This window comes from Eretmochelys imbricata, chromosome 1 (genome assembly GCF_965152235.1).
Source record: "Eretmochelys imbricata isolate rEreImb1 chromosome 1, rEreImb1.hap1, whole genome shotgun sequence".
NCBI classification, from domain to species: Eukaryota; Metazoa; Chordata; order Testudines; family Cheloniidae; genus Eretmochelys; species Eretmochelys imbricata.
In genome coordinates this window covers 77729444-77739947 of record NC_135572.1, presented here as the reverse complement: position 1 = coordinate 77739947, position 10504 = coordinate 77729444, and positions in this window count along the sequence as shown.

The following is a 10504-nucleotide window of genomic DNA, read 5'->3' as shown; positions in this document are numbered from 1 at the left end:
AATTTTTTCTTTAAAATTTAAAGTTTTCATCACAATTTAGGATGGGAAAAAATGTCATGATTTGAAAATATTTGTGTGATGGAAGAAATGTTTTCTGCCCAGCTCTACCATTGACATCAATGGGGCCAGGATTTCACCCTGAGTGACTCTGAGGCAAGGCAGGGGAAGCCTCCCTTCCAGAAACTTTCAACCACCTCAGGACCTTTTCCCTTTTTTGCCCTCACTGAAACTGGGGATAAAGCAGGAGTGAACCTGTCTGCTCTATTGTAGTAGTATACTTTCACTATAATGTTAGATGTGATACAGTATATGTTACCTAGAATACTTAGAGCCTGATTCAAATGCTCATTGAGATCAATGAGACTGTTTCCATTGACCTTAATAGGCTTTAGATCAAGGCCTTAATCATTAAAACACTATAGTGTGGGACAGTATTTCCATTGATACCGTTCTGAGGAGTACAAAAACTGCTAGACAATTTATAGTACATAAAGATTTCTTAGCAGTGATGCTGAAGGTGAAATCGAGGGGCCATAGCACCAGATAAAATATTCTTAAATATATATTTTATGTTAACTTTACAAATTAATCCTTTGTCTAGAGATAGATTATCCTTAGCATGAAAACTAGGGATCAGATTCATCCCTGACATTTGAAGTCTAGGACTGACACCAGGGATATGTTCATATTGGGGTTGAAGTATCTCAGGCTCCAGTTACTACAACATTTTCTGAACTGTTTATAGAAAGAAGCTGGAAGTTATTTCAGCTTTGACATCAATCCTCATATTAGGAGGTGAATTCTTCTGTGAAGTGAAGGGCTGCAACTCTGGATACATGCTAGACTATCAGCTAAGTCTGGTCACTTTTACAAAGAGCAACAATGATCTCTTGTGGCAGGATGCTGTTATTTCAAGCTTAGTCAGAGAAAATTCAGCACTGTGAAGATTGTGCACATCTTATTTAGTTCAAATTGTTTTTTAAAAAACTTTTTTAACTCACCTAAATTGCTGAGACTTAATTCCCACGACACTAGCTCCGCTCTATCTATATGGAATTAAATTTGCAATTCTACAGATCCCTTTGGCAATAACCCAGTTATTTTATTGCATATGAAAATATCTGCCTGTGTTTATTCCAAAACTATTTCAGATATATTACTTTCATAACTGCTTTTAGCTGATGCTTTTGGATTTCTGAATCATTGATGATAGAAGAACATAAAGGGACACTAAGTGAGAGTGTAAGTTCCTTCTTTCCTGTGCACAAAAGGCAGATTTACACATCCTTTACACCTTTTTATTTCTGGCTCCTACCACTGACATTGACTGGAAGCTGCCACAAAACACCAGATGAATAGTGTTGCATTGCCAAAGATAGCTTCACTAATTAACATATGGATAGAAACTCCTCATAATATGTAGGGACCTATTGTATGAAGGAGTTCCAGGATTAGTAGTTGTTGCTTTTGTTTCTTTGTTTGTTTAAGGAAAGAAAAGTTACTTACCTTACAGGGCATAAAGGACAGTGTAGGCCCAACCACCATTCAATTCCTTCACCAGTGCAGAATCCAGATGTTACAGGACTTCATAATAGCAGGGAAGGAGGCCAGCTAGTGGAATATAAATGCACAGCTCATCTTGAAGAGCCACAATTACTGTAAGTAACTTTTCTTTCTTCTTCGAGTGCTTCTCCTTATACATTCCACTCTTGGTGACTAATACACCTAAAGAGGTGGGACCACTTAAACAAAGACTGCCACACATTTCTGCCAAAAGAAGCTTCAGACCTCAATGCTTTCATCAGGGAGCAACGTTAAGTGAAAGTATGGACTGAACCCCAAGCTGCCCTGCAGACGTTTGAAATGGGTATATTTTGCCAGGAAGCCACAGAAGCTGCCTAAGCCCCAGTGCAGTAAGCACTAATCTGAGCTAGGGGAATTTAAACTTTCTAGTTTATACTATTTATTATTTGCATTACCGTAACACCTCCGAACCCCTGTCATGAACCATCTTTTTCATGATAAAAAAGATATTGGACATCAAAAGTAGGATCCTCCATGGTTGATAACACCTCCCTCGGGATGCCAGAACTTTGGCACCAAATGGCTTCCTCATATCAATGGACATTGCTATTGACTCTGAACCAGTATTGGCAGCATCTTTCCAAATCTAAGAATAGATAATCATTCAGTAAGACTTGGGCAGCTTTCCAAGTCCCTGCCTGTTGAAGAGTGATCTCAGCGGTACTCTTCTGATTTCATCAAGCGCAAACTATCAAGAGGGACACGGAGGGATAAAGATAATGCGGTAGACAGAAAAGTAATGGAAGCAGTGATATAAATACATATTGGTGTGACTGTGTGCAAAAGTCAATGTAACTTATATGAAGAAGGGGGTGGAAAGGGAAGGGGCTGTAGCAAGTAAAGCAAATAACAGGAGCTTATGGGAAGATATAAGGTAAGGTAAGAGATGAGAGTGCAGGGGGATAAGAGAAACTGCAAGAACTGATTGGGCTGTATACTTACATTGGCATCACTTGGATAGCAACATATTCAAGGTGTATGTGTAAAATACACTTGTCTAGAGTATGTGATGTCTCCCTCTAGTGGATACCTGCAGCAATTATACAGCCTGCTACCTTCTCATAGGTAAACTCAAGGCTTTTAGTTCAAATAATATTGGCTTGTGTTTTGATATTGAAAGTCCCAAATTCAATCCTCACTGATTGTGTGTATGCCAGTAGCCATGATAACTTACATGGGACAGCAGTGACTCTGTCTGGCTCATAAATGTGTGAATTTCCTTCTCCCTTTGAAGGATGAAAGAAAAGGAGATTATCTGGGGAATGAAGATAGAGATTGTTCCAGGCAAAGATTTAATCTGTTCTCCAGTGAGAATTTGTTAGTAATTTAATTGGTCACCGTGATTTAAAATTTTTAATAATCTATGTGCATATTCCTAAAAATTACAATTAGGGCCTGACAGTACTTTAACAGTACCCTTTTAAGTAACCTTGTAATCTTCCCAGTATACATATTGACAGTATCACTATAGCTTTATGGAAAATAGGTCTTGTCAAACAAACCTGATTTAATTCTTTGATGAGTTTACAAGTTTGGTGGACAAAGGTAACTGCATAAATGTAATATACTAAGACTTCTGTAAGGTGTCTGACTTAGTACAGCATGACATTCTGATTAAAAATTAGCACTGTACAGAATCAAAACACATTAAATGGATTAAGAACTGGCTAACTTACTGATCTCAAAACATTTTCATCAATGTGAAATCATAACTGAATAGGCGTGTTTCTAACGGAATTTCTGCAGAGATTACTACTAGACCCAAGACTATTCAACATTTTTATCAATGATTGGGACAAGTTCATTGCTGCTAATAGCCCAGTTCAGGGTATGAACATAGGATATGGAAGATACAAGTTCTTGTCTCTGCTCTGACTAACTCAGAGCAGGGACTTCAACCTGCGTCTCCCACAGTCATTTGGCTATTGGCTATTCTGCATTGTGTGTCATTTTTTTCCCATGAAAAATGTCAAGATGTCTTGGCTTTGTCCTGATGCAGAATGAAAACAAATATCAAAACCTGAACTTTTTTCTCAAAATGGAATTCTTTTTTTCTTGCTTTTTTTATTAGACTGATACTAGAATATGGCATTCGGTTCTGGGGTCCACATTTTAAAAAGGATGCAGCAAAATTGGAAAGGGTACAAAAAAGAGCCACATAAGTTATTTGAGGATTAGAAAAAAAATGATTTACAGGCAGAGACTTCAAGAGCTCAATCTGTTTAGTTTATCAAAAAAGATTAATAGGTAACTTGATCACAGTACCTTAACAGAGAGAAACCACCAGTACAAAAGAGCTCTTCAATTTTGAGGAGAAAGGCATGACAAAACACACTGGCTAGAAGTTAAAGCCAGTCAAATTCCAATTAGAAATAAGGTGACATTTTTTGACAGTCAGAGTGGTTAACCAATGGACCAAACTACCAAGAAATATGGTGGATTTTCCATCTCTTAATGTCTTCAAGACTAGATGCCTTTCTGAAAGCTAAGCTTTAATCAAACACAAGTTATTGGGCTCAGTACAAGGATAACTGTGTGACATTCTATGGTTTATAGAGGTCACACTAGATGATCTAATAGTCTCTTCTGACCTTAAACTACGATTCAATGAATAGTGCATGTATGACACATATTTATGCATATTTTCTTTAATTATATTTATTAGTCAAAGATTGTTTAGATCCCAGTAGCAGAACATTTGAACATGGGCAGAATACTACCATATGGGATAACAGCATGGGACACATGACAGCTGTTTCCTACTGGACAGGAGTTTAGAGACCTAAAGCTCTGTCTAATTCTTGTTAAATACATCAATTAAAACTCTTCTAATTAAAAAAAAATCACACATGCACACACTTAACAGCTGTTAAACCATTTTACCCTGCAGAATTCTAACGCTACGGATCCCACATAGTTATGTTCTAAGAAGAGAGCTTGCAGCGTATTCAGCATCAGGCACAGGGGAGAAATCATGTGATTCATGGTGCCTTCTAAATTTTGACGTTTGCATGGATTCTAAAGATTAGGGATTCAATCTGACTGAATTTGTAAACTAGGATATGACTGAAAGAAGACTGCTGAATAGGAATGTTTTTATTTTATTTTTTTAATCAGATGCTGGTGCTCCTGCTTTACGCACTGCACAATTCCACAACTTCTATCACTTATAATACCCATTCTTTCCCAAATGTAGATACTCACCTTTTTGAGTCAGTTGTGGCTCTTTAGCCACAGCCCCATGGTGATAAAAATACTTATCCTTTTCATTCACAGATCTCAAAGCACTTTACGCACATAGGTAAAAATTATCATCTCTCTTTTACAGATGAGGGAATCTGAGAAATCTTGCTCATAGTCACAGAGAAAATCATCAGCAGAACCAGAAATAAAATCCCTATCTCCAGACTTCCTCTCAGAGTTCCATCCACTGGGAATCACAACTTCACTGGGAGCTCCTAGGGGCAAAGGGTGAGGTACCTCAAAGGTATTTTAGGCACAAATATGCCTCTTTAGTCACCTAAGTCCACCCAATTTGATGTTGTTAAACACTGGCACCATAGAAAAGAAGTTGGCTGAGTTTTAGAAGATCCTACAATGGCACAGTAATACAGACCATGGAGATAGTAGGGAGTGGACATGGAAGCACCTACATTGCTCCCAGAGGCCTGAAAAAAGTAAGCACAACATTAAGTATGTGGTTTACAGTTACAGCTCACAAAAATGAGAGCAGGTTTTCACCATGTGGTAAAGCCTATTTTTACCAATATGGAAGGTCATGATCACAGATGAACGGTACACTTCTTCTGAGGAGAGCAGGAGAAGGAAGGCATGTTGTAAGAAGCACACAAAGAGATACCACAAACCCTAACCTCTGCAGAGTGTATTGCACAGGTTGGAACTATCACCATGCCAATAGGCAGCATGGTGTTGGGGCAGGAAAAGGGAGAACTCTGAAAAAGGGTGAGGGGCAGGGCTTTTGGATCTGTAACTAGCCAGAGCCACCAGCCACATTTCTGGGGTTGTGAAAATATAACAGCATTGGACCCCATCTCTACTGACCTCCACTGCCTATCACCCATATACAGGACTTGAGCCTCATATGAGGAAAGGCAGAAGGGAAGTATAATTTCTCTGTCTAAATCTATTTGTCTATATGTCTAAACCATATTTCAGATGAGAATTACCAATAGTTAAAACACTAGTGAACTATTAAACCACCATCCTTTAAACAACTCTGTAGCAGTACAGTATCTTGTTGCATGTGGCACAGGGATATTGTAACTGACTATGTATACTCAAAAGAGGTGAACTCTTTCAGAGTGAATTCCACCTGCAAAACAGTTATTTTAGAACAGCTTGAGGGAGGATGTAATTATCACTTTACTTTCACTTTTAACAATCAGTGCCTGGTGTGATGCTGGCAGACAGGTGTCAGCTCATGCCAAGGCCCCCAGGATTGAACTGAACACTGACCAGTGCCTAGCTGGCTCATCTCTGCGTTAGCATTGTTAAAATAGATGTTAAACTTATGAGAATTTATTTAGTGTTCAGACTTTATAAAATGCTTCTAGGATGCTGCAGATAGTATTCTCACTTATAACATCTGTACCCCATGTTATAAGCTTATATTAAGCTTATATTAAGTTTGCATTGTAAGCCTCTGTAAGCGTGTAACTCAGCAAACAGGAAAGAACCATTATCTAATGTAAAATGCTGGCTTCCCGCAAAAGGTGTTAGGTCCTGCCCACAACAAGGCCCATAGAAGCCAAATAAACCTGTGTAACACAAAAGAACAAAGACTTTAGTAATTGCTACACACACACGAAAAGGAGATGTGCATGTGGACTCATCCCATCATCATGTGTATTCTGGGAAAAGGAAATAAAAATCCCTGAGAAGAAGCAGCTGTATCTTTATGATGCTTGGACTGTCAGGGGCAAAAGATCCCCAGTGCTTGGCCTGGGTTAGCCCTAAAAAGCATATAGAGCCTGCTTATTATGGAAGCTTCTATCACCTTTTGGAACCTAACACTGTAACTCACTTGTGTGTGTATGTTTATCTGCTTTAACCTTGGAAATAACTATCGTATTTCTTTTTCTTAGTTAATACATCTTTAATTAATTTATTTTAGGATTGGCTACAATTGTTGTCTTTGGTGGAAGATCTAAAGCGCATTGACCTGGGGTAAGTGACTAGTCCTTTGGGACTGGGAGTACCCTGTATATTGTTGTGATTTTTGGTTTAAGGGGCCATCTGTGACTCCCTGTTAAGGATGTTGTAGTGCAGGGGTGGGCAACTTTTTGGCCCAAGGGGAGCGCCGGATAGGGAAGGCTGTGCCTCCTCCCACTTCTTGCCCCCCTCAGAACCCTCAATCCATCCAACCCCCCTGATCTTTGTTCCCTAACTGCCCCCTCCCAGAACCCTCCCCCCCGCTCCCTGTCCCCTGACTTCCCCGACCCCTATCCACACCCCCGCCCCCTGACAAGCCCCCCGGGACCCCACGCCTATCCAATCCACCCTGTTCCCCATCCCCTGACCCCTATCCACACCCCCACCCCCTGATAGGCCCCCTGGGATGCCCACACTTATCCAACCTCCCCCCCCCGTTTCCCGTACCATGACTGCCCCCCCGAACTTCCACCCCCTGACAACCCTCCCAGAACCTCCACCCCATCCAACTGCCCCTCTGCCCCCGTCTCCTGACTGCCCCCCAGAAGCCCCTGCCCCTTATCCAACTCCCCGGCCCCAGCCCCCTTACTATGCTGCTCAGAGAAGCATGTCTGGCGGCCGCGCCGCCCAGCCGGAGCCAAACACGCTGCTGCTCTTTCCTGATGGTGCGTGCAGCCCCACCGCTCAGATCACTGCCCATGCGGTGGCATGGCTACGGGGAAGGGGAACAGCAAGGGAGCGGCCGGGGGCTAGCTTCCCCGCCCAGGAGCTCAAGAACTGGGCAGGACAGTCCCGCGGGCTGGATGTGGCCCACAGGCCGTAGTTTGCCCACCTCCGTTGTAGTGCTTGTGGAGTTTACACTTGCTACTTGGTTGGTGAAATCTAAGTATAGAACTCACAACCAGTTTGGGATTTGTGCCTTGCTTCTTAACAGCTCTGAGGTTGATACTCATGTTCTTGAGCCACTCCAGAGAGCTTGATATCTGATTTCTAGCTGGGCCTGAACCAAGCCTTTAATTTTATGCATTCTGCTTCCATTCCACACCAAAATATTCCGAAGCATCCATTAATTTTTGGGGCTTCCATTTTTTGATACCACCATGAGACACCTAGAACCTGATTTTTCCGAGGTGCTGAACACCCAGTTAAAAAGAGAGAGGATATTGTGCACTCAACACCTCTGAAAGTCAGGAGCTGTACATCTCAAATTGGGTACCTCAAGCACCAAAATTAATGGAGAGTTTTTAAAATGTTTGCCAGTTATACCTGACTTGTGGGTGCAAACAGATGATTAAATGTCTAATGCTAGCAACTTTGCTCACACAGTTCATTCAGGGAGCAAAACTACACCTATAAAATTAGACCCCATTGATGAAAATCAGGCCCTTGGTATTCTTAAGTTATAATCTTATTGATATATACACATCATTAAGAAAAGTAAAGAAAAAATCATGGAAGGTTATTGTGATGTTGTCTGATTAAAATATAATTATGCAAACCATTGTTGCTACCATTGCTATATAATTGCAGCAAATCTTATACAAAATATAACTCATGGCCAGAAAGGGTTAAACAGCTTGCAGGCTAACTAACCCAAAGCTGACATTTAAAGTCATGTTAAAAAGGTATGGGAATAGTAATTAGGGGCATTCATGCTAAATAGGCTAGAACTTTGAAATGCAAACCTATATTGTTAGAAGTTAGAAGTGATACTAATTGTGTGTATCTTAGATGCTACCTTTCTGTCACTATAGCTACTAGTTCAAAGATCAAAAGGGAATATTAACATTTAGAAGAATCTTGGGTGAAATAATCTCACTGTCTATATATCTCTTTGAAGTTTGTAATAAACTGCCTAATGGATGGATTGCACTGTGTTAATTTGCGTAACTAATTACTGGTGGTTTTTAGGAAGTAGAAGGTTACATCTAAAGCCTATTGGTTACAATAGGACTGTGTGGTCAAAGGAATGTGAGACCATGGTATAAAAAGCCACTTGGGTCTTGACTCTGTCATCTCAGATCTGCTTGAGGCTTCGTACACGGGAAGCTTAAGCCATAAGGACTGAGATCCCCATCCTAAACTGGAATGCCCTGAAATGATACTGGACATTGGACTACAACCTATGAACAAAATTCTAAATTCTTTGCAACTACAAGCCTTGCCATCTCTCCTATGAAACTGAACCTCAAGAATTAAGCTCATGTCTATATGTATATTGACCTTTTAACCATACTCTCTCTCTCTCTCTCGTTTTTTAATAGATTTTAGTTTAATTAATGAGAATTGTCTGTATTCATGTATTTGGGTAAAATCTGGAATACTCATGAACCTGGGAAATAATATGACAGATTCTTTGGGAGTTGTGGAACCTTTTCTTTTATATGATGAAATATGAGCTCTGTCTGAGCAAGGACTTACACTTACCCAAGAAAATATATTTGTGGAAGAACAGAAAAGCCAGTGAAAGCATTTTATGTGAAGCTCAACATGTTTGTACCATTGGACTAAATAGATGATTTTCCAGCACAGTTGTGGATGGATAGAAGGGTTCTGAGGTGTATCAAGAAGGTCAGAAGTGAGGATACGATGATGGTCAAGATGCGAAAGGTAAATGGCTGTAAAACACCCATTTGTATTTGACAGTTTTATCACCTCTTTGTAAGAGGTAAAGAACTTCAGAATCTGCAAGGCACTAGAAAATCAGGTCATTGAGTACAAATAAGAAATTTCACTGCCTATCTGCAGGCATAACACGCTTAAGAGAGCCCCTGGTCTTAAAACATAGGAATTGTCATACTGGATCTGACCTTTGGTCCATATAATTCAGTATTCTACCATTGATCATAGCCAACACCAACTGCTTCAGCTCACCGTGTAAGAAATCCTGTAGTAAGCAGATGTGGGACAATCTGTCCCCCAATTGCATCCGGAAAGAAATCCTTCCTGAACCCCCTCTGATGGTCTTCAAACAACCCCCCAACCTCGCCAAGCTCCTCATCAAAAGCAAGCTCCTCAAGACCAGGACACACCAACTCAGAGTGGCTCCAGACCCTGCCAGAACAATAGATGAAAAACCTGGAGACATATCTTCACTGCTACAATGATCTACAACTCCCCACCCCATAAAACACCTTTCAAGATCAATGGGTCCTACTCATGCCTATCACATGCCTATCACAACATGTGATGTACCTCATCCAGTGCACTATATGCCCCAATAACAAGTATGTGGGTGAAAACAGATAATAACTACACTCTTGAATGAACTCACACAGGAAAATGATAAAAGACAAAAACACCGTATCACCCGTGGGTGAACATTTTTCACAAAAAAAAAGAGGAGTACTTGTGCCACCTTAGAAACAAAAAATTTATGAGGCCCTATAAATTTGTTAGTCTCTAAGGTGGCACAAGTACTCCTCGTTCTTTTTGCTGATACAGACTAACACGGCTACCACTCTGAAATTTTTCACAAAGCGACCACTTTATATCTGACCTAACAGTCGCCATCCTCAAAGGAAACCTGCACAACACTTTCAAAAGATGAATCTGGGAGCTTAAATTCATAGCTTTGCTAGACACTAAAAATCATGGACAAAACAGAGACACTGGATTTATAACAGAGATCTAAAATCTACTAATAACCCCTTTAGCTTCACCCCGCCCCCCCTTTTCCCTCTTCCCTCCCCACCCTCCCGTGACTGGAAGGATGTTAATGGGCCACTTCACCTTGAAATATGTATTA